The sequence below is a fragment of the Macaca nemestrina genome, chromosome 4, assembly GCF_043159975.1.
Source record: "Macaca nemestrina isolate mMacNem1 chromosome 4, mMacNem.hap1, whole genome shotgun sequence".
NCBI lineage: Eukaryota > Metazoa > Chordata > Mammalia > Primates > Cercopithecidae > Macaca > Macaca nemestrina.
In genome coordinates, this window is record NC_092128.1 from 33,547,652 (window position 1) to 33,572,520 (window position 24,869).

Below are 24,869 nucleotides of genomic sequence, written 5' to 3' on the forward strand. Positions count from 1 at the left end.
CTTTATTTTGATTAATTTACTCACTATCTTTTTCCATTCTTTTTTCTTGTGATAGCTCATCAAGGCAAACATATTCACAGGCATTCCACTCCATCAGTCTTCCACTGTACAGTGGACTGACTTGTCATTTCTCAGATGCTTGGGTACCAGGCAGGGGACCAAAAAGCCTGAATGGTTATCAAGCACTAAGATTGTGTTGATGTCTTGAATATTTCTTAGACGTGTTGTCGCCTTGAATGTGTACATTACTACAGAAATTAAGACCTAGACTAGTAAATGTTACTTTTTTTTTTCCAAAATATGTATTCTAAGTGGATTAATACCGAGAGTGTTCTAAAGCTCTACAAAATATAATGACTAATAATAGTATGTAAAAATGAGAATGAACAAATACTAGTCATATTAAAATAATTTAGGTTAATCTAACTAACGTTTGAATAAAAAAGCATTTTAAGAGGTAATGCTCTATATATGCATTTATGGAAAAGTAAAGCAAACAAATAAACAAATGAAAACAAAAAACTAACATGATCTTCAGTGTTAAAAATGAGGAAACTGCCAAGGGAGGGGGTAAAACAGTAATGACTCAGAGAATGCACAAGGTAGTCTTCTAGGAAGCAGATCTTATTCTATTTCTTGATCTGGGTACTGATTATATCATTGTGTTTTCTCTGTGAAAATGTCATTTAATCTATTCTATTTCTTGATCTGGGTACTGATTATATCATTGTGTTTTCTCTGTGAAAATGTCATTTAATCCATTGTAAAAGAATATATGTCTCTGCTTACAACAAAGAAAGGCTTTCAGAGAAAGTTTCTTGGAGAGAAAATATTCAGTCACAGTAAACATCAGATGGCAAATTTGAAAAGATTAATAAAAATGATGTAAAAATCTCTAAGATTTTTTTTTAAATACAAATTAACACTAACAGTGAAAAAAGTACATCACATATATCTTACGTGGATTAAAAAATGACAAAAAACTTGACATACAATTTTTAACATTCTAATGAAATTATTAGCTTCTTTGTAAAACACTAAAACTTTTAAGTTTTTAAAAAAACCTTTTAAGATTTTTAAAATATAGAAAAATCTGAATAGCATCTATAAAATAAATCTGTGATTAACATTTCATAAAGAATTATAGTGTTTCTTTTGTCATTATATTAACTAGAATGAGGCCAAAGGAAGAATTTGAAAAGAAAAGAAAGAAAGAAAGAAAGAAAGAAAGAAAGAAAGAAAGAAAGAAAGAAAGAAAGAAAGAAAAAGAAAGAAAGAAGAAAGAAAGAAAGAAAGAAAGAAAGAAAGAAAGAAAAAGAAAGAAAGAAAGAAAGAAAGAAAGAAAGAAAGAAAGAAAGAAAGAAAGAAAGAAAGAAAGAAAGAAAGAAAGAAAGAAAGAAAGGAAGGAAGGAAGGAAGGAAGGAGAAAGAAAAAAAGAAAGAAAGAAAGAAAGAAAGAAAGAAAGAAAGAAAGAAAGAAAGAAAGAAAGAAAGAAAGAAAGAGAAAAGAAAGAGAGAAAGCAAGCAAGCAAGCAAGCAAAGAGAGAGGGAGGGAGGAAAAGAAAATAAATGAAAGGAAAAGAAAGGAGTGGGGAAGGGGGAAGGAAGGGAGTGAGGGAGGGAGGAAAAAAATAAGAAAAGGAAGAAGGGAAAAGAGAGAGGAGAAAGCCAGGGAGAGCATAGAAATAGAGAAATATAATGGAATTTAGGTATACATCTAGATAAATAAATATGGTAAACTGCTGTGAAAACACTGGACTAGAATGAAAAATAAAAACCACGTTGGATGGAGGCAAACAAGGAGCTTCAAATGCCAAAAACTTGATATGTTGTTCTGAGTTGTGATTATGGAGATGTGTGTTTGCAAAAAAATTAAAAACTTACGAAAAGCTTTGCACTTTAATGTATGGTAATGGTATTTCACTACTATGTTTGCATTTAAAAAGTTACAAAGAGTTTATAGTATTTCACTAATATGTTTGCATTTAAATAGTTACAGAGAGCTTAAAGTCAAATTGGCTTTAAATATGTGAACCACTAATTTTGAGACAAAAATAGGAACTTCTAGCTCCCTGTTTGTTTTGTTTTGTTATTATTATTATTTCTATTCTTTCACTATTGTTTATTCTTTGCTATTCCATAGCAACATAAAGTTAATGTAAGTATAGGTGATACAATGATATGGAAAACAACACTATAGGATCCTCATACACTTACAGGGGAATATGAGAAGATTTTACTCAATGTTCTAGATGGAATGATTGACAGGAAATGACAAAGACTCTCAGAAAACATACTAACCTCCCAAATAGAGAAATGAAAGTGTATTAGATCTATAATGCCTGGTAATACAATCTTATATCTAGGAATTATTTCTTCAAAACTATAAACATGATGTTAACATTTAGTACTACTTTTGAATGGCGTTTATTTAAAGAAAGAAAGTTTATGTTTTTAAACTTAGTTTCCAAGTTTCAGAGAGTATCTAGAGAAACATTCAGTATGCACTTAGGCATTTCAGAAAGCTAAATTTATTTTTGCTAGTTACTGCAATGGGTTTATTAAATATATATAGTTTAACAACATTTAATTTTTATGAGAGATGTTATCATTTTGCAAAAGTTCTCAAATTCCTAAGAGTCAAATACTTAGTTTGGGCTATTATTTAATTTTTGTATAAAAATGGTACATTTTGGGGTTGTTATAAATTCTGTGGCTCATAATTAAGTACACAAACCAGGAAAACAAGCAAAGAAAAGTAATCGCATTTCCTCCATAGTCATTGATATTGGAATGACTATTTCTTGCCAAAATCCTTTCTGTTACTTTAGTTGTCCTAATGGTTTTTATTCAGCAGTCGAATAGTTAGGTTGTTAACAGGAAAACTATTAACAGAGGCTTTTACAGCTGAAAAGAAATAAGAGTAAATGACTACATTACACCAATTACAACTAATTCTAGATTTACAATAGAAAAAAATATAATACAGACCACATTTTCATCAGTAATGGAGAGAAATAGTTGGTGTATTTAGCTACACTTTTTCCTACTATAAAAAATGTCAGAAAAAGCATTTCTAATGTTTTCTATTTAACATAATAGGAATGCATTTAACATCAATTTTCTGTTCCTTACTGTAGGTGTCGTTTTAACAGTGTAAGACATTACCTCTTACACAAAAAGGTAGGTAATCATTTACTCTTTGCAGAAAGCCAGTAGACGGTTTTTTTAAAGATACATTACTGCCAAAATGATATCGTCTTAGTGGTGGCAGCATGTGTTTAGTCCTTCTCTCTTAGGAAATAGAACTTTCCAGTGTCATTTACTCAAGCCTATGTTACTAAACATTCCTTTGAACCTCTCCAATCCTTCTTTGAAGAATTGAGAGCCCTGAACATAAAAGTATCTTGCCGGATTCTTTATTAGAATCTTGTATTCCATTTTATGGGATCACTCAGTTTTGACTCAGTTTCAGAGACTTTCTCCAGAGTCTTTGGGTATCTTTCTGCTTCACTAACTGGAGCTCCTCTCCATCTTTCCTACAGGACCTGAAATGTCCCTCTGCTTTTAAAACATGACTTAATGACAGATAACTAGCATTCACAATCTTTTCAATAAACTTTATTCTAGGGATGTCACTTCTTGAATGGTGGTGTGAGGATCTTCATGGACCCTTTCCCTAGTAGAACTACCATAATCTGTGAAAATTGCAAAAATGCTCAATCATTTGAAACTGCTAAAAATTGTCATAAGGGCATACAGAAAAGGAATAAACATTTATTTAAGAAAATCTACCAAATCTTAGTAAGAACCCCAAAGGTACATGGCATTTCAGCTAGACTCATCCACCCTCTCCATGTTCACTATGATGAAAGTTCTATTCTAAATTGATTCAGCCAAGAAAATGGGGCTGCTTCTTCCCCAGTTCCTAACCTAAGTATATGTCAGGATAAACAGCCTTTCAACATTTCTCATCCCCTCAGCCCTATGTTGTATATGATCTATTCTAGCCAAGTGGTCAGAAATTTCCTTATTCTACTCAGCCCCTGATTATAGGATAGGAGTTGTAACTCAGGCATGGCAGCTTTAGAATACTGGGCCTCAATTATTCTCACACTACCTCAGTCACAGGGTGGATATTCCATGCCGAGAGAAGGAGACTGAAAGTACTAGAAATTAATACTCTTTCCTAGAATGCTGACTGTAGAGCTGCAATGTCACTTCAAGAGAAGCAGTTGACTCTTGTCTCCCAGCCCCAGAACAATGACTGAGAGGTTCTTCCCAAAGGGAAAAGAAGTCCATAAGAAAAGAAAACTCCGAAGTATGAATAAAGGTAAATAAATTTATTTAAAAGAGACTGTAGGAGAGTTCAACCTTAAAGGCGCTTTGGAAAACAATGAGATTTCGATCATGATCAATTAAGAGAAGAATGATAGCTACATGGTGCAACAAATAAAATGGTGGATCAGTTGAAAATTTTAACACAGAAACCAGAAAATAAACAGTTAAAGAGAGCTCTCCCAAGGTCAGAATAACCCTCAAATGCTGGCTTCATATGATACCACTGTGAAAGGTTCCAAATGAATGCTCAGAGCATGCTTGAAAGCAATAATAGCAAACAATTAGTAGAGTCTTAACATCTAGGCATAATACTATTGGCCAGGCACGGTGGCTCAGGCCTGTAATCCCAGCACTTTGGGAGGCTGAGACAGGCGAATCACGAGATCAGGAGATAGAGAACATCCTGACTAACATAGTGAAACCTGTCTCTACTAAAAAAAACCACAGAAATAAAATTAGCCAGGCGTGGTGGTGGGCGCCCGTAGTCCCAGCTACTCGGGAGGCTGAGGCAGGAGAATGGCGTCAACCCGGGAGGCGGAGCTTGCAGTGAGCTGAGATCGCGCCACTGCACTCTAGCCTGGGTGACAGAGCGAGACTATGCCTTAAAAAAAAAAAAAAAAAAAAAAAAACCATAAAGAGAGACCAGCTAGACACACAGCAAGGCAATCAGGAAAGGACAGTCAAATATAACTCACTGAAATCCACTCTAATTCCCATAGGGTGAGGGAGAGGGAGAACTCTACTTATGTTCACTCTTACGCATCTGAGGAGCAGTCTGTCACTGAAATAGTCAAACAAGTTAGGATGCAAATAAACAAGCAAACAACAAGACTATGGAGGGGGTGAAAATCAGTTTCCAGAGTTGCTACGCTTTGTTATTTACAATATCTAGTTTTCAACAATAAAATAAAAGCCATGCAAAAAAGCAAGAAATTGTGACTCATGTACCTGAAAAAAAGCAGGTAAACAGAAATTGCCTTTAGGGAGCCCACACGACAGTCTTAGCAGACAAAGACTTCAAAAGAGCTATTGTGAATATGTTCAAAGACATTTAAAATGTGCTTAAAAATGGCTGGGCATGGTGGCTCATGTCTGTAATCCCAGCACTTTGGGAGGCCCAGGCGGGTGGGTCATGAAGTCAGAAGATTGAGACTATCCTGGCTGACACAGTGAAACCCCGTGTCTACTAAAACTACAAAAAAATCAGCCAGGTGTGGTGGCAATTGCCTGTAGTCCCAGCTACTGGGGAGGCTGAGGTGGGAGAATGGCGTGAACCCAGGAGACAGAGCTTGCAGTAAGCTGATACCATGCCACTGTACTGCAGCCTGGGCAACAGAGCAAGACTCCATCTCGAAAAAAAAAAAAAATAAAGTGCTGAAAGATAAACTTATGAGGATTATGACTCACATAGAGAATGTTAATAGAGAGACACAAATTATAAAAAAAGAAAAAAAGAAAGAAAATTCTGGAGTTGAAAGGTACAACGACCAAAATGAAAATTTACTAGAGGATCTCAACAGACTTGAGCTGCAAGAGTAAAAAATTACTGACCTTTTAAATAGATCAATATAGATTGTGCAATCTAAAAAACAGATAAAAATAAGAAAGAAGAGCAATAAACTGACACTCAGAGAAATGTGGGCCACCATTAAGTTCATGAATAAATACATACTAGTAGTTTCAGATCAAGGAAAGGAAAAAAGCAGGATAATATTTGAAATAAAATGGCTGAAAACTTCCCAATTTTGCTGAAAAATATTAACCTATTCACCCAACAAGTTTAATAAATTTCAAATAGAATAAATGCAAAGATAATCATATCCAGATACAGTATAGTCAAAACGTGGAAATACAATGAAAAAAAGTCTTTAACTCATATTAAGCCATGAGGCAAATATTACTTCAACTTCTATTAATGTAACATATCATTTTTTATGACCACTATGAACAAAGTAACTTATATACATACATTTTAATTCAGATGTTTGAAGAGTTTAAATAGTAATGATCAATACTCTATAATACTGACAATTAATATAATACTTAAAAATGATAAAATTACTCAATATTGTGCTAAATAGTATAACACATAATTTCACTAAGCTTAAAACAGCCATAAAGTGTGTAGTTATCTACAATTGTTATAATGCATTCACAGAGCCTTAGACAAGTTAGTTTCCTCATGTCAATACAGCTGGTAGCATCAGAGCAAAATAAAGAACCAGAACTAAAAACAAGGTCTGGATTCCTGCAAATGATTATGGGTTTTTTGCCATAACAATCACCATTCAGTATCAGTAGATAGATAATATAAGTGTTAAAGCAAACTAAATATGGCCCAAGAAGGACTCCATCCTTCTACATTTGAGTCCTTATGGAAGAACTGTAACCTAACTTAATAGACAGAAAAAATTCAAAAACTGACTTAGTAGTATACACCTGTAACAATAGCCAAGTGTTGGCCAATCCCAGTGGCCATACTTCAACCATTCATACACTGCTGAGTGTTCAGACTGTGTTCAAACAAGGCATATGCCAAGATGTAACCGATTCAGCTGTTCTGTACCTCAATGCCAATATCTGTACATCATAACCTTTTTTTTTATTTTTTTATAAATCTTCTTCCACTACGTGGCTGTGTTGGATTCTCTGTGAATCTGCTGTGATTCTAGGGACTGCCCAATTTGCAAATCATTCATTGCTCAATTAAACCCCTTCAAATTTAATTCGGCTGAAGTTTCTCTTTTATCAGATGGTGTCAGAAGTGGGATCTGAAGTGGAGCTTCTAGTGACCTCCAGGAGTGCTGAGTGAATATGCAAGGTGTCTTCAGGACCCACTTATGTACACTGACTTCTCAGAGTGGCTGGGGATTGTGGTTAAGCTCCCTCTCGGATTTTGGAGCTCCACCGAATTGTGTTTTGAGCTTTCTGAATTTCTGATACAAATTGGTTTTGGAAGTCATGACAGAAACTGGGCTGGGTCCAGGAATGAATCTGATCTGGGAATTAGCTGGTTTGGAAACAGTAAGAGGCCTCTTACATCTGACTGGGTCAGAAAGGAACTGGTGGTAAGCAATAATATTGCAGTGCTTTTACAATTTGACTTTTAAAAATTCACAGGGATTTTTGTGTTCTACCCCTCTATTTAATTTTTCTTGTACTCCTAGGCAAGAAAAAACATCATTGGCTAAGTTAATCAAGAGAACCTAAGAGTAAAGCCAATATTTTAGGTAAAAATGGGATCCTTAATTTCTGAAAAACTGAGTTCCTTCTTGTTTATACATTAGGCCCAGGAGGCAGCAAAGTCTTACAGAAATGGTGAAATCTTACTGAAGATAACTTACAGTATAATGTTCCAAATGAACAACAACACACTAAAGTGCAATTACAAAAACAAAAATTCTTTTTTGTTGCAGCTTGGCCTCCAGGGTGATGGTGCAGCAGGTCAGGTCACTAGGGCCGCTCAGCAAAAGGGAACCCAGAAGGCTGGCATGCTGGCAAAAGGGTAAGAATTTTTTACCAGTCAGATTTCTAGTTTCTCTCTTGGTGTGCAAATTGATTGCATGAATGGTAAAAATCACTGTTTCTCTCCTCTGTATAGTTTTAATTAGTGCAAAAGGAATTCTGAGGCTAGTGGTAAGCTGTAGTCAATCTGGTGTATTTTGTGCTATGAATTCGTTTTGCTGTGTCAAGGAGTACCTTAGGACAAAACATGGGGTTAACCACACATAAATTCGCTGTTCAAGACAGCCCAGCAAGATGGTCAGTAGCAAACTTTGTTGCAGGTCCCTGAAACCAACAAAAACCTGGATGAGGTCTTCATCTTGTTTTACATCCTTGGGAGCTTGACCTTGTAACCATGTGGCACAACTTTCTCTTGGTCTCTGCCTTCTAGGGAACAGGAATTTAGGTTTCATGTCATAGTTAGCTCTAAATGTATCTTCGCTATTTAAAAGCCTTTGCAAGCTCAAAATTAACTACTTTAGACTTCTTGGAAGAGCACTGGAGATTTCCCTGTGCTGTACCTCAGTAGTTAAGGTTTTGCCATTTTGCAATGTTGTTCCAGGTTTGATTCCCATCGTAGGATGTAAGTCCTTTCTCGTTTAATATCTGCATGTCCTTGTCTATTCTCTTCTCCAAAGAATACATTTTCCTTTCTCTCAACACTTTGGTTACCTTTGGTAAAGTTCAAAAGTCAGAAATACTGGCCATTTGGTCTGGCTAAAGTCAGGAAATAAGAAATTTTAAAAGGAATTTATTATAGAATGCTGTAGTTAAAAGTCAGCTTAATTAAAAGTGGATATTCAAGCTCTAACAACTTGGATTTCTCGGGAAAAACAGGAGGCACCAGAGACCCTTTTCAGGCCCTGTTCTTCTAAGGCCTCCACCCTAAAGCCAATAACCAATTAAGAAGCTTAAAAACTGGCAATTGAAAAATCTTACAACTGAGAGACAGGACTAGCTGGATTTCCAAGGCTGATTAAGAATCCCTAAGCCTGGCTGGGAAGGTGACCACATCTACCTTTAAAAACGGGGCTTGCAACTTAGCTCACACCCAACCAATCAGGTAGTAAAGAGAGTTCACTAAAAAGCTAATTAGGCAAAAACAAGAGGTACAAAAATAGCCAATCATCTATTGCCTGAGAGCACAGTGGGAGGGACAATGATCGAAATATAAACCCAGGCATTCAAGCTGGCAACAGCTACCCTCTTCGGGTCCCCTTCCTTTGTGTGGGAGCTCTGTTTTCACTCTATTAAATCTTGCAACTGCACTCTCTTCTGGTCCATATTTGTTACCGCTTGAACTGAGCTGTCACTTGCCATCCACCACTGCTGTTTGCTGCCATCTCAGACCCGCTGCTGACTTCCATCCCTCCAGATCCGGCAGAGTGTCTGCTGTGCTCCTGATCCAGTGAAGCACCTATTGCTGCTCCGGATCAGGCTAAAGGCTTGCCATTGTTCCTGCATGGCTAAGTGCACAGGTTCGTCCTAATCAAGCTGAACACTGGTCATTGGGTTCCATGGTTCTCTTACATGACCCACAGCTTCTAATAGAGCTATAACACTCACCTCATGGCCCAAGATTCCATTCCTTGGAATCCGTGAAGCCAAGAACCCCAGATCAGAGAACACAAGACTTGCCACCATCTTGGAAGTGGCCCACCACCATTTTAGAAGCTGCCCACCACCATCTTGGGAGCTCTGGGAGCAAGAACCCCCCCCAGTAACATTTTGGCAACCACAAAGGGACCTCCAAAGCAGTAATATTGGACCACTTTCACTTGTGCATCTGTCCTATCCTTCCTTAGAATTGGAGGAAAATACCAGGCACCTGTCAGCCAGTTAAAAATGATTAGCGTGGCCGCAGGACTTAAGACTCAGGTGTGAGGTTATCTGGGGAAGGGCTTTCTAACAACCACCAACCCTTCTGGGTTGGAAATATTGGTCTGCCTGGAGCCAACTTCCACTTTCAATTTTCTTGGGGAGCTGAGGGCCGACTAGAGGCAGAAAGCTGTCATCCCGAACTCCCGGCATTAGCCAATTGAGATAATGGCACAGCCAGAAGTCTCTACTCAATAGTCGCCCATGCATGTGCCCCTACCTTTCTTTCTGACCCATACCTCCTGGGTCCCAACCACAACTTTCTTACAAGTGTAGCCCCAAAATTCTCCTTACTTCTGAATCTACTTCCTCTGATCCCTGCCTCCTGGATACTAATGGTTCAGACTTTCATTTCCTCTAGCAAGTTGTATTTCCAAAGGGATCTAAGGAAGCTCTATGCTGTGTCCTTAGGCATCTAGGCTATAAACCCGGGGAGTCTTATTCCTGGTGCCCTCACAATTTAGGTATACAGCTCTTAACATGGGCAGTTATGTGCGACCCATTTCCCACCACCGTTGCCAGGGCCCCAAGTTTGTAATGGCTAACAGAGGGAGAGAGAGAGAGACACAGGAAAGAGAGAGAGAGAGATGGAGGAGAGAGAAATAGATGGAGGAGAGAGAGAGATGGAGGAGAGAGAGAGTGTTGGAACCGAACTGTCGATTCCCTCCTGGGCAGGGGTCGCCGCGAAGGATCACCGACACGAGATTCACAGCAGAGAGTTATTTATTACTAGCGCGCTAGGGTCCCAAGCTCTAAGTTGGCCCTGGGACCCCGACTGCTTGTTACAGGCTGTTTATATAGGCAAACACAAGTTCAAACACAGCTTATGGCGCGAAATTCAAACAAAGCTTAAGGCGCAAAATGATTGGGTCTAGCTATGGCCTGAGCAAGGTGTCTTATGCTAATTGGTTAGAGCAGGACCTTATGAGGTTTTTTCCTGGAGTTGTTGATTCCGGGAACTTCGAGGCAGGGTGGGACCCCCGGAATTGGCAGGGTGGGACCTCATGAGGTTGTTTCCCGGAATTGGCAGGGTGGGACCCTATCAGGGTGGGTCCCTATTGAGGCAGGGTGGGACCCCATCCAGAGCCACCTGGTGTTAATTTTTTCTATATGAGGTCTAGTTTCTAAGTTTTATGAGGCCTAGTTTCAAGAGATGGAGGAGAGAGAGAGTTGGAGGAGAGAGAAAGAGATGGAAAAGAGAGAGAGATGGAGGACAGAGAGACGGAGAGAGAGAGAGAGAGATAGAGGAGAGAGAGAGAGTTGGAGGAGAGATGGAAAAAAGAGAGAGAGACGGAGGAGAGAGAGAAAGCGAGAGTCAAAGGGAAAAAGAAAGAGAAAGATAGAAATAGTTAAAAAAAAAAAAAAGTCCTATTCCTTTAAAAGCCAGGGTAAATTTAAAACCTATAATTGATAATTGAAGGTCTTCTCCATGACCCTATAACACTCCAATACCACCTTGTTGTCAGTGTAAACAAGGGCCTGGCCTGACAACACTGAGACCACTGACAACCGGTAGCTTTCCTATCAAAAATCCTTAACCCAGTAACCTGAGGATGCATTCAATCTGTAGCGGCAACTGCTTTGCTAACAGAAGAAAGTAGTAAAGTAACTTTTAGAGGAAACCTCATTGTGAGCACACCTCACCAGTTCAGAATTATTCTAAGTCAAAAAAGCAAAAAGGTAGCATACTAACTCAAAAATCTTCAAGTATGGGGCTATTCTGTTAGAAAAAGGTAATTTAACACTAACCACTGATAATTCCCTTAACACAGCAGATTTCCTTACAGGGGATTTAAATCTTAATTACCATACAAAAGTTCGACCAGACCTAGGAGGAACTCCCTTCAGGACATGATGATAGATGGTTCCTCCCAGGTGATTGAGGAAAAAGCCACAATGAGTATTCAGTAATTGATAGGGAGACTCTTGTGGAAGCAGAGTTAGAAAAATTGCCTAATAATTGGTCTCCTCAAACATGCGAGCTGTTTGCACTCAGCCAAGCCTTAAAGTACTTACAGAATCAAAAAAGACTATCTCAATCCTGACTCCAAAGGTTACCTACACCCTCTCTGAAATGAATTTGCATAAGAATTGTTTATGGTAATGCATCTTGATGGGGCAGCTGGGTTGTTATGAAATTCTCAGGAACCCAGCCCAGCTCTAGGACGCACCCCTGAGCATGAAGGCAATGTTGGACACACTGGACACTAAAATCCAGCACCCTGGACCCCTTTCTTTGTGGTCAAGAAAGGCGGGAAAAGGGGTGCAGGACTGCTACATTGGTGAGTGTAACTAATCCAATAAGCAGAGGTCGTAGGTGGTGACTCACCCTGGAAAGGAATAAGAATTAGGACCATAGCGGACACTCTAGGACTAATGCTTATCACAAAATGACTGGGGTGCTGGTATCCCTATGTTCTTTTTTCAGATAGGCAATGTTTCCCCCAAGGCAAAAATGCCCCTAAGATGTATTCTAGAGAATAGAAACCAATTTGACCCTCAGACACTAAGAAAGCAATGACATAGTCTTTTGCAGAACCACCTGGCCACTATATCCTCTTCAAGGGGGAGAAACCTGGCCCCCTACGGGAAGTATAAATTATAACACCATCTTACAGCTAGACCTCTTTTGTAGAAAAGAAGGCAAATGGAGTGAAGTGCCATATGTACAAACTTTCTTTTCATTAAGAGACAACTCACAATTACATAAAAAGTGTGATTTATGCCCTGCAGGAAGCCCTCAGAGTCTACCTCCCTACCCCAGCATCCACCCAACTGCTTCCCCAACTAATAAGGACCCCCCTTCAACCCAAACAGTCCAAAAGGAGAGAGACAAAGGGGTGAAAAATGGACCAGAGAGTGCCAATATTCCCCGATTATGCCACGTCCAAGCAGTGGGAGGAGGAGGATTCGACCCAGCCAGAGTGCATATACCGTTTTCTCTCTCAGATTTAAAGCATATTAAAATAGATCCAGGTAAATTCTCAGATAACCCTGATGGCTCTACTGATGTCTTACAAAGGTTAGGACAATCCTTTGATCTGACATGGAGAGACATAATATTACTGCTAGATCAGACACTAACCCCAAATGAGAGAAGCGCCACCATAACTGCAGCCCGAGAGTTTGGCGATCTCTGGTGTCTCAGTCAGGTCAATGATAAGATGACAACAGAGGAAAAAGAATGATTCCCCACAGGCCAGCAGGGAGTTCCCAGTGTAGACCCTCACTGGGACACAGAATCAGAACATGGAGATTGGTGCCGCAGACATTCGCTAACTTGCGTGCTAGAAGAACTAAGGAAAACTAGGAAGAAGCCTATGAATTATTCGTTGATGTTTACTATAACACAGGGAAAGGAAGAAAATCCTACTGCCTTTCTGGAGAGACTAAGAGAGGCACTGAGGAAGCACACCTCTCTGTCACCTGACTCTATTGAAGGCCAACTAATCTTAAAGGATAAGTTTATCACTAAGTCAGCTACAGACATTAGAAAAAAAAACTTCAAAAGTCTGCCTTAGGCTTGGAGCAAAATTTAGAAACCCTATTGAACTTGACAACCTCAGTTGTTTATAATAGAGATCAGGAGGAGCAGGTGGAATGGGACAAACGGAATAAAACAAAAGTCCACTGCTTTAGTCATGGCCCTCTGGCAAGCGGACTTTGAAGACTCTGGAAAAGGGAAAATCTGGGCAAATTGAATGCCTAATAGGGCTTGCTTCCAGTGTGGCCTACAAGGACACTAAAAAAGATTGTCCAAGTAGAAATAAAGTGCCCCCTCATTTATGCCCCTTATGTCAAGGGAATCACTGGAAGGCCCACTGCCCCCCGGGGATGAAGGTCCTCTGAGTCAGAAGCCACTAACCATATGATCCAGCAGCAAGACTGAGGGTGCCCGGGGCAAGTACCAGCCCATGCCATCACCCTCACAGAGCCCCAGGTGTGCTTGACCATTGAGGTCCAGGAGGCTAACTATCTTCTGGACACTGGTGTGGTCTTCTCAGTCTTACTCTCCTATCCCAGACAACTGTCTTCCAGATCTGTCACTATCCCAGGGGTCCTAGGACAGCCAGTCACTACATACTTCTCCCAGCCACTAAGTTGTGACTGGGGAGCTTTACTCTTTTCACATGCTTTTCTAATTATGCCTGAAAGCCCCACTCCCTTGTTAGGGAGGGACATTCTAGCAAAAGCAAGGACTGCTATACACCTGAACATAGGACAAGGAACACCCGTTGTTGTCCCCTGCTTGAGGAAGGAATTAATCCTGAAGTCTGGGCAACAGAAGGACAATATGGATAAGCAAAGAATGCCCGTTCTGTTCAAGTTGAACTAAAAGATTCCACCTCCTTTTCCTACCAAAGGCAGGAAAGGACTTGAAGCCCAACAAGGACTCCAAAAGATTGTTAAGGACCTAAAAGCCCAAGGCCTGGTAAAACCATGCAATAACTCCTGCAATACTCCAATTTTAGGAGTACAGAAACCCAAAGGACAGTGGAGGTTAGTGTAAGATCTAAGGATTACCAGTAAGGCCGTTGTCCCTCTATACTCAGCTGTACTTAACCTTTATACTCTGTTTTCCCAAATACCGGAGGAAGCAGAGTGGTTTACAGTCCTGGACCTTAAGGATGCCTTTCTCTGCATCCCTGTACATCCTGCCTCTCAATTCTTGTTTGCCTTTGAAGATCCTTCGAATCCAACATCTCAGCTCACCTGGACTGTTTTACCCCACGGGTTCAAGTATAACCCCCATCTATTTGGCCAGGCATTAGTCCAAGACTTGAGCCAAATCTCATACCTGGACACTCTTGTCCTTTGGCACATGGATGATTTACTTTTAGCTGCCCGTTCAGAAGCCTTATGCCATCAAGCCACCAAAGTGCTCTTACATTTCCTTGCTACCTGTGGCTACAAGGTTTCCAAACCAAAGGTTCAGCTCTGATCACAGCAGGTTAAATACTTAGGGCTAAAATTATCCAAAGGCACCAAGACCCTCAGTGAGGAATGTATCCAGACTATACTGGCTTATTCTCAAACCAAAACTCTGAAGCAACTAAGAAAATTCCTTGGCATCACAGGCTTCTGCTGAATATGGATTCCCAGGCATGGCGAAATAGCCAGACCATTATATACACTAATTAAGGAAACTCAGAAAGCCAATACCCATTTAGTATGATGGACACCTGAAGCAGAAGCAGCTTTCCAGGCCCTAAAGAAGGCCCTAACCCAAGCCCCAGCGTTAAGCTTGCCAATGGAGCAAGACTTTTCTTTATATGTCACAAAAAAAAAAAAAAAAAAAAAAAAACAAAAAACAGGAATAGCTCTAGGAGTCCTTACACAGGTCCGAGGGACAAGCTTGCAACCTGTGACATACCTGAGTAAGGAAATTGATGTAGTGGCAAAGGGTTGGCCTCACTGTTTATGGGTAGTGGCTACAGTAGCAGGCTTAGTATCTGAAGTAGTTAAACTAATACAGAGAAGAGATCTTACTGTGTGGACATCTCATGATGTGAATGGCATACTCATTGCTAAAGGAGACTGTGGCTGTCAGACAACTGCTTCCTTAAATATCAGGCTCTATTACTTGAAGGGCCAGTGCTGCGACTGCACACATGTGCAACTCTTAACCCAGCCACATTTCTTCCAGACAATGAAGAAAAGATAGAACATAACTGTCAACAAGTAATTGCTCAAACCTACGCCACTCGAGGGGACCTTTTAGAGGTTCCCTTAACTGATCTCGACCTCAACTTGTATACTGATGGAAGTTCCTTTGTAGAAAAAGGACTTCAAAAAGTGGGATATGCAGTGGTCAGTGATAATGGAATACTTAAAAGTAATCCCCTCACTCCAAGAAGTAGTGCTCAGCTGGCAGAACTAATAGCCTTCACTCGGGCCCTAGAATTAGGAGAAGGAAAAAGGTTAAATATATATCCAGACTCTAAGTGTGTTTACCTAATCCTCCATGCCCATGCAGCAACATGGAGAGAAAGGGAATTCCTAACTTCCGAGGGAGCGCCTATCAAACATCAGGAAGCCACTAGGAAATTATTATTGGCTGTAGAGAAACCTAAAGAGGTGGCAGTCTTACACTGCTGGGGTCATCAGAAAGGAAAGGCAAGGGAAATAGAAGAGAACCACCAAGCGGATATTGAAGCCAAAAGAGCCACAAGGCGGGACCCTGCGTTAGAAATGCTTATAGAAGGAACCCTAGTATGGGGTAATCCCCTCTGGGAAACCAAGCCCCAGTACTCAACCGAAGAAATAGAATGGGGAACCTCACGGGGACATAGTTTCCTCTCCTCAGGATGGCTAGCCACCGAAGAAGGAAAAATACTTCTTGCCTGCAGCTAACCAACGGAAATTACTTAAAACCCTTCACCAAACCTTTCACTTAGGCATTGATAGCACACATCAAATGGCCAAATCATTATTTACTGGACCAGGCCTTTGAAGTGTGCCTGTGAAGTGTGCCAAAGAAGTAATCCCCTGCCTTATCGCCAAGCTCCTTCAGGAGAACAAAGAACAGGCCACTACCCAGGAGAAGAGTGGCAACTAGATTTTACCCACATGCCCAAATCTCAGGGATTTCAGTATCTACTAGTTTGGGTAGATACTTCACTGGTTGGGCAGACAATCAAATTTTCATGTACATTTGGCTACCTGATGGGTCATTTAAACTTTTATAAAAAAATTTCATTCAGTCTTCATTTCAAGGCATGTTTTCTGGTTGTATAAAAGCTTTCCCATACCAAAGAGCTGATGTTGTAACAGTAGATTATTATGCTACTGTATATTTTCACCAGGTAAAGAAAGCTTTCTATTGTTCATTGAGGATAAACCCTTGGCAGTCTAGAACCTGAAGACTGGATCTTCTGAGAACATCAGAGAAAGACTGTCTTTGCCATCCACATTGCAGCAAAACTTTGGAAGCTTGAACTTTGGGTTCATAATCTCACAACTGGGAAGGGTTTCTCCACACTCTTGGAACTGTACACTCATGGAAACACTTAAGGTAAAACTAACCTGTGAAGTCTCCCCTCAGAAGAACATGGCATCCTTGATGTGAACGGCTTTTCCCAATATCACGGATCAAGACTTTTCTACTATCACGAGACTCTTATCTTTGAATATTGCTTATGCCTCTATGAACAATATAAGTGGAAAAGGGGTCTGTTATGTACACTTATGGGGTATACTTTTATTTGTGAAGTTTTCAGCCAGCCTTATACATGGATAACCTTATACTTTGATAGATAAAAGAAGGCGGCCCAATGTAGGTGAAAAATTTTAATGGTTCATATGTTGCCTCATAATCAGTCAGAAACAGAACATTGATTCACTCCTCGTAACACACATCACAGGTTAAAGAAAACATTGCCAGGAGGCCTTCACTCTTCTAGGAGGACACCATTTATTAGATCCTTTTTTCCATGGTTTAGAATAAAAGAGGCAATAATTAGAAATGTATCCCTCGTAATGGGCTCTACAGCAGACTTTACTGTAAAGGCTGTGGTTACACAACCGACTTTACATTTTCCTGTGACAGTTATGCTAAAAAATAGAATTAGCTAAAGAGAAAAGTACCTGTGCAGCTGCTGGCACTTGTGGCCTATGGAGAAATACATCAAATGTCGATTACGAAAATTTCGTTGTAGAGGATTAATGAAAAGACTACTTAGTCAAGCAAGTAGACTCTTAGCTCATTTTTAAATCTATTTAATATTAGATAGTTTGACTTACAGGGACATTGGGTGTGGGTAAGGAGCATACTCCAAATTATTATTATCCTCAGTAATTATCATAATAGTCTCCCTGGTGCACTGTACTCTCTCAACGGTTTTAAATGTTTGCATACAGCCATCTCTAGATTGTCAATGGTCTTTCTTCAAATTGAATGACAAAAGCTGAAAGAAATTTGCTGCCATGAGGCCACTATAACCTATGAATGACAAGGTGAGACAGGAAACCCAAAATGATGGTAATTGAGAGTGGCACTAAGGCCTTAAGTTTTGGTCACTTTCTCACTTAAGTGAAAACCTGTCCAAAAAGGAGGAATTTTTTAAAACAAAATTATGGGCGGCCATTGTTTTGGACTGAGCTCAAGCACTAGGCCACAACAGGCCAAACCAAACAAAATAGAGTCACTCGTGCTAAATGTGACAATCAAACTAAGACTTTCAGGAAACACATAGATCCTAGAACAGACCAGGTTTTGTTTTTCTCCATAAACAGAACATTCCAGCATAAAGAGGTACCCTCTACTCAGTCCTTGTTCCCTCCTTAAAAAACCCACTGTTCTACTATTTCCCAGTGGGTTCCAAGACCATATAAGTACATTTACGATGGTGATAGTAACATCAATGACTAAGCTTTTGGTCAATCGCTCAAAATTGAGAAAATGGCCAAAAAGGGGGAATTGTTCAAGCAGACTAAAGATGGCCTGAGAAGAATTCTATACTTCTATATTTGGGTCCTTGTGGATGAACCTAGCTTAATAGACAGACAAAATTCAAAATCTAACTTAGAAGTATACATGTGTAATAATAGTTAAGTCTTGGCCAATCCCAGCTGCCACATTTCAACCATTCATACCCTGCTGAGTGTTCAGACTGCATTCAAATAAGGCATACACGTAGCTGTAACCAATCCAGCCATTATGTACCTCTCTTCCAACTTCTATACATCATTCCTTATTGTTTTGTCTATATATCTTCTCCCACCATGTGGCTATGCTGGAGTCTCTGTGAATCTGCTGTGATTCTGGGGCTGCCCAATTTGCAAATTGTTCACCGCTCAATTAAACTCCTTTAAATGTAATTCGGCTGAAGTTTTTATTTTATCACAAGGCTTAGTGTTTCCCAACCCACAGGTGTCATTGTTGGTGTACTGCTGAAATTTGCAGTTAGAGTTGAGAAAATTTGTTAAATATTTCTTACTTTGTTTATAATGAACATGTTGGTGATCCTTGAAACAAAATAGACTCAGGTGTTTCCTCTTTCTTTGCTCCACCCTCCTCCATTTTAAGGTAGTTTTCCTCTTAAGACAGATTCTTAAAAATCTACTAGTAGATATTCATCCCACTATTATTCAGTTCCTTTCACTAAACCATTGTTAGTGAATGTTTGTCCTAACCACTAATACTAGTCACCGACTTCTCATATAGTTATTTACTTTATTCAAGTACCAATAAAACTCCAATTTCTATTCCTCAACAAAGCACCAAAAAAACACTAGGTCATAGTCTTGCTTCTCTCATACAAACAGGTATAGAAAAATCTATGCTTCTTTAACTTATACTGATCTTCCATACATTACTTCCGGATCTAACATCTCTAATACTTTCTTAATTTAGTAAATTTTTTATGCCTTCTTTTTATTAGAAACTGAGAAACAGAGGAAATGACTTAAAAGTACCTGGCAAATCATAGAGCTGAATAGAGTATGATTTGTTTTCTTGAAATTTATAATTTTGATGCCTTTTCTCCCCCTCTGAACTCTAATCTTTAAAAAATATATGTGAATGTGAGTGAGTTATTTATTTCACAAGTGGCAGTAGATTCTTCATCTTCCCTGAGAAGTTATGGATTCCAACTTTCATGATTCATTTTTATATCTGATCAGAAGCAACCTACATTTGACAGCAGTCCACTCAGACCTAGAGAAATAAAAACTGAAGAGGTTTGTAATCATTACCACGTAAAGAAATATTATGGAGGTAACTTATGCCATCTTGGGTTATAAACAGTGACTACATTTAAGGATTGATTAAAATTTCATGATTGCTCACTCATTAGAAAACTTGCTTAGAGGAAGTTTCACTCTAATTGGCAGCTATTATGAGCTAAGAAAAAACAACAATAAGAAATCTTGTCTCTGAGAAGTTTGGAAATTGACATAAAGATTATGAGAATGAAATAGTTACTCAGACATTTTCATCCATTGCATTTGAGCAAATTAAAAAATGACTGCAGTGTAACTCAAAGGTTCCATTTGGAAACTCAAAACTTCATATACATGTTGAAGAATTTTAGAAAATCATGATATATTGGTGATAGAAATAAAGTATACAAATTTAATTTTTACCATAAGATAATTGGGTGAGCAAAGATTCTTGAGTGGAAAAACAATGTTTTGCAAAAGTCACAAGAGAATAGTAACTTCACAGCATTGGTTAAAAATATTTATGTGCTCCAGGTAAACACAGTATTACTTTTCTCTCCACTCTTTTTATTTCTCATATTTTATAACAATATATTTCCATTGTTTGTTTGATTCATTTAATTATTCATTCATTTATTTATTGATAACTATAGAACTATAAAAATCCAAGAGGCCAATAGTATTGTCTGTCAGTATATACCCAACAAAATGCCCTTCTAATAGGGTGTGCGTGTTTAGTATTTGATAAACGTGTCTATTACTTAACCAATTTGTACACTTCCAAGAAATAGACATCTGTGTGATAATAAGAAATTTATATTAAAGATAAGACAAAATGATTTTTATTATACATGTAGTTCTAAGTAAGTGAATAATGTTCCAAGTCTGTAGTTTCAGCGTCCACTTATAAAAATACATCATGAGTAGAGATAGTCATCCCCATGTAAGGGGTAATTTTCTAATTATTCAGAAAGAATAATTAGCTATTTTTGGGTTGTTGAAAAAAATTCAGATTGGGATTACTGAAAACTCTGTATTCTACATCAAAACAGACTTCTAGTCAAAACAATCAGATGGCAAAACAGATTACAAGTTAATTAATATAATCTACAGCTGTAAAGATAAACAATAATAAAGTAAGTCAATATTTTCAAAGGAAGTCAGTACTACAGAATAGAAGAGTATACATATTTTTATATGAAATAGCATTCCAGCTCTAACGATTGATTTCTTGTTTATAGAGAGTTTCTCTAATGTATTTAATCACACAATGGAGACAAGGAAATATTTTTGTTTAATCCATTGATTTTTAACATGAATAAAGTCATTTTAAAATTAAGTTATTTCTTTAATATCTAAAAAAGCAAGAGATTAGTATGTCTTTCCACAAAAATATCGGCAAGACAAAAATACTATTGATTGTCTAATTGCTGACTGAATAATCCTTAAATTTTGAATGAAATCAAGAATTATAGTTGCAAGATCAGAGGCATTGCAATGCAATAGATTGTAAAAATGTGTTATTTTGGAGAAGACTTAATTCAAAGTTAAGTAAATCACTGGATGAAAATACTAGGATGAGTTATTTCCGTGAGTTTAGTGAGGATACCAATTACCAGGCTTAATTCTCTTATTATTTTTATAAGTCACTGTTCCTTTGTGCTGATAGACAATAAATTTCCCATTCTGTAGTCTTCTTATCTACAACATTAAAACCTATCTATTCTCATTTGTTTTATTATCCCTATAGTAGCCATGCAAAAAGGAACTAAAGTCAATTTCTATTTAATCTATCTTGCTGTAAAAACAAACCCTTGCTTGACAAGCAACCTAGACTGTTATCTCTTACAGACACTATAAAATCCCCATACTTAGCAGCTTGCAGGGATCAGAATAGAAATACCATACAACAAATTACATGTTTGTAGGAAGATGAGTTTCGATTATCATAAATGTAATGTCTACCACCTAAGACACAGAATATTAACAGAAAACTATGACTCAAGGGAACAATACATAGGAATCAGTGTATAACAACAGCCATAAAATATAATAAGTATTATTATGAAAAAGAACAAAGTGACACCTTTTAAATTAAGGATTTTACAGTGCTATCAAATCAAGATATTCAGTTCTTATTTTAATTCTATGGTAGAGGAATTCCTTATCCTAATTGTTATAAATAATATTCAATGATAATTACTTACAAACAACGATTCGGCTTTATTTGTATTTATGTAATTACACATTAAGTGATTAATAAATATAATTATTAATTAAGTGATGAGTTATCTCTCTGATGAGGGCAATAAAGAGACCACAAATACCAAACTGTAGAACTATGAAATAGTATATAAAATATATATATTTTTTATAAATGCCTTAATAACCAAGACTAGCTCATTTTTGGTGAGCTGTTTTCCTTTCAGTATGTTTTTAGTTCTAATAATGCCTTATGGAACCTATGGGGGCAAAGGTAGGGCATGGGAAATAAAACTCTTGACCTACTAACGAAGTCTTACATTAAGGAATAAACTTCTAATTTGCTCATCAGACATGGCTGTGGGCATCAGACAGAAAGACCCTGCTTGCAACACATAGGTGAAATATTCATCCCCTTTGGTGACTCAAAAGCATGGTTTCAGAGGTTCTGGACAAAATAATAAATCATCATGCATCATGACATTTTGAAATTAAAAAGTAAAAGATATGTGCACTATTTCTTAAATTAATGTAAAATGTTCATAGCTTTTTTGAGATCAAATTCTTATTACATTTTATTAACTTATCTAATAATATATGAGAGTTGAATGCTTATCCTTAGCTAAGTTATAATAAAAGGACATTTTAAAACTGTACATCAGACATGCTTTTTCTATACCATGTAAGTTAGTATAGTTCATCTTAACTATATAAGAGTAATATAATTTAAAGAGCTGAACTTTTGTTCTTCATGATCATTTTATTGATTTAGAAAAAATAGCTTAGAAGAAAACTGGGGAGTTTGTGATACACTGATGACTATGTGAAATATATTGTGCTACATGGATTCCTTTGGGTGAAATTATCAATTAGATTATTTTAACAATTTAAGAAGCATTGATTTTTCCCTAATGTAAACTTAAAGAATTATGATTTTCTTATAATTAAATCTTACTTACAAAAGCAATTCCATCTTTCTCTGTTTCAGAAAGAGACATAAAATTAGCTATTTCTTACACACCTGTTTGTGTACGTCTGTGCATGTGTGCAAATAGGGAGGGATGAGGGAGGGAGGGAAAGGGAGAGAAAGAAAAACGTTGTATCACCATGACATTTTGTTTTCACTTACTCTAAAGGGAATTCTTCATCTGTTCTAGTATTTGGACTCAACTGATGCTAAGTTTTTGGTATATTGTATATAATGTTATTTGACACTCAAATATACAACATGTATGTGACACACAGAGCTCTCTCGCATCAGGTAACACTGGACTAATGATTACTGGCTCCTCGGTATTTGTTGAATGCAGTAGACTTTCTTCCTTGGAGCTCTTGAGCTTTTATGCCTATCCCTGTCTTTGTCATGCTCTTCCCCAGGTTCCCTACTTTGCTCTTCTACTCTTATTACTGACAATGGTCTCTGAAGAAATGTCGTCTTATCAGTGAGACTTTGTCTGACTACCATTTCAGCATACCTTCCCCAACCCTTTATTCAGTAGCTCCTTCATCTGTTTTGTCTTTTTCAACAGAACTTTCACCACTACAAATTTGGATTTATGAACTATCTTCTTCCTACTGCAACACTAGTGTGTAATCTTCATAAAAGCAATGTTTTTTGAATGAAATGTCTTCACAACTCACAATAAAGTTTGGCAAACTACATAAGTATGTTTGAATGAATGACTGAATTGTATCCAACTTATGCAATCAATTTTATTATTTTATCGTCTCAGTTCATATGTGAAGAGTTATTCAACCTTCTCCGTGTACCCTACATTTTACAAAACTCTTTGCTTTGGCTTTAGCACGTTTGAGTCATTTGCCTCTTATCTCAATTAGAGTCCTCTTCTTCACGGGCTCATTTCAGCAGTAGCTTTTCCTTTGAGCTTACTTCTCTTTTCCCTGAGCTATAAGGCTTCATTTGCAGCTCTCTACAAACATTTCTGTGTTGTTTTCCTTGAAATGCTATTCTTTTCAACATCAATAAATTTACACTCAATTGTTGTCACAGTTCATTTGCTGTTGTCTCCCTGACATTTCAGCTATATTTCAAACTGTTTTGCTAATTTTCACTTTGCACTGTTTTTGCAATCATATGTAGATGAGGTGTGAGAAGATAAAGTGATAAGTGCATGGCTCAAATGAAATCCTAGGGAAGCAGCAATTTGAATTCACATTACCATTTGACCATGTCTGTCACATTAGAGAACATTGGTTTCTAGAATTTTCATTCAATATTACAATCAATTTGGTTTTTCAGAAGCCAGTCTAGAGCACTCCAAATGTATTTTTTAATGTTACAATATATTGTGCACAAGGTCAAGCTGAGCAAAACTCAATAAATTCAATGATCCTTTTTGTTTCTTCTCTTTCCCATTACATTCTGTTCAATAAACTCTTTTTCCACTTTAATTCTGAAACCTCCTCTAAAGAACAGCACATGATGTTTGGAGTAGTTTCAATACATTCTTTTGGTTAATTTTAGAATTATTCTGTTTTCCTTAGCTTCTGGAATTTAGATTCAACTTTCACTAACATTGAAGATGACTGACAAGCTGGACCACATCCCAAAAGATTTCAAGACATTACTTCAGAAATATCAGCATTTGATGCTAGGATCTTTTCATTACACAATTTTTTTCTCTTATTCACATCTGTGTAATTATTTTTCAAAGAGTTATTAAGTGGGTACCATGAGTCTACATCTACAGATTTTTAAAAAGAGCAATATATCTGTAGCTCTCTCTTGTGCTATTAAGCAGTGGTCTTTAGCTTTGCAGCTGACTTCTAACTCTAAATGTTACTACATTTTCAAGATGTTTCTAAGTCAATTACTCCCTCACATACAACAAGCAACACACTGTCCAAAATTTGTAAAAATATCTTCTTGAGCAGTCTTTATTTTTATATTTCTTCCAACAACTTTTAAATGAGAATCACCCTGAGTCTCAGATTTTTATTTTATGACTAACAGAATTATGACTATGAGTATTTGTTCAGTTCACTTGCAAGTATTTCGAGGGTCTCCCCAATGTAAAGCAATATATTTAAGCTGCAAGGATGTAAAGAATGATTATACAGGATTTATGTTCCCAAAGAGCATAAGGAATAATTGGAAAGATAAGAGATTTTCAAAGAAAGAAAAAAAAAAACAGGAAAAATTAAAGGTACAGTATGTAAAATGTCCAATAAGTGATAATACTAATAAATGTTTTAGGAGTTCACAGAGAGGGATCATGAAATGACTGAAAACTCAAAATAATTTTCATGTTACACGAGGGG

At 37.7% G+C, this 24,869-nt stretch overlaps 1 pseudogene; it reads left to right on the forward strand.

The window, feature by feature from the left end:
- Positions 1 to 9,689: 9,689 nt before the first annotated feature.
- LOC139362617 (uncharacterized) lies at positions 9,690 to 13,243 on the forward strand (annotated as a pseudogene).
- The last annotated feature ends 11,626 nt before the right edge of the window (positions 13,244 to 24,869 follow it).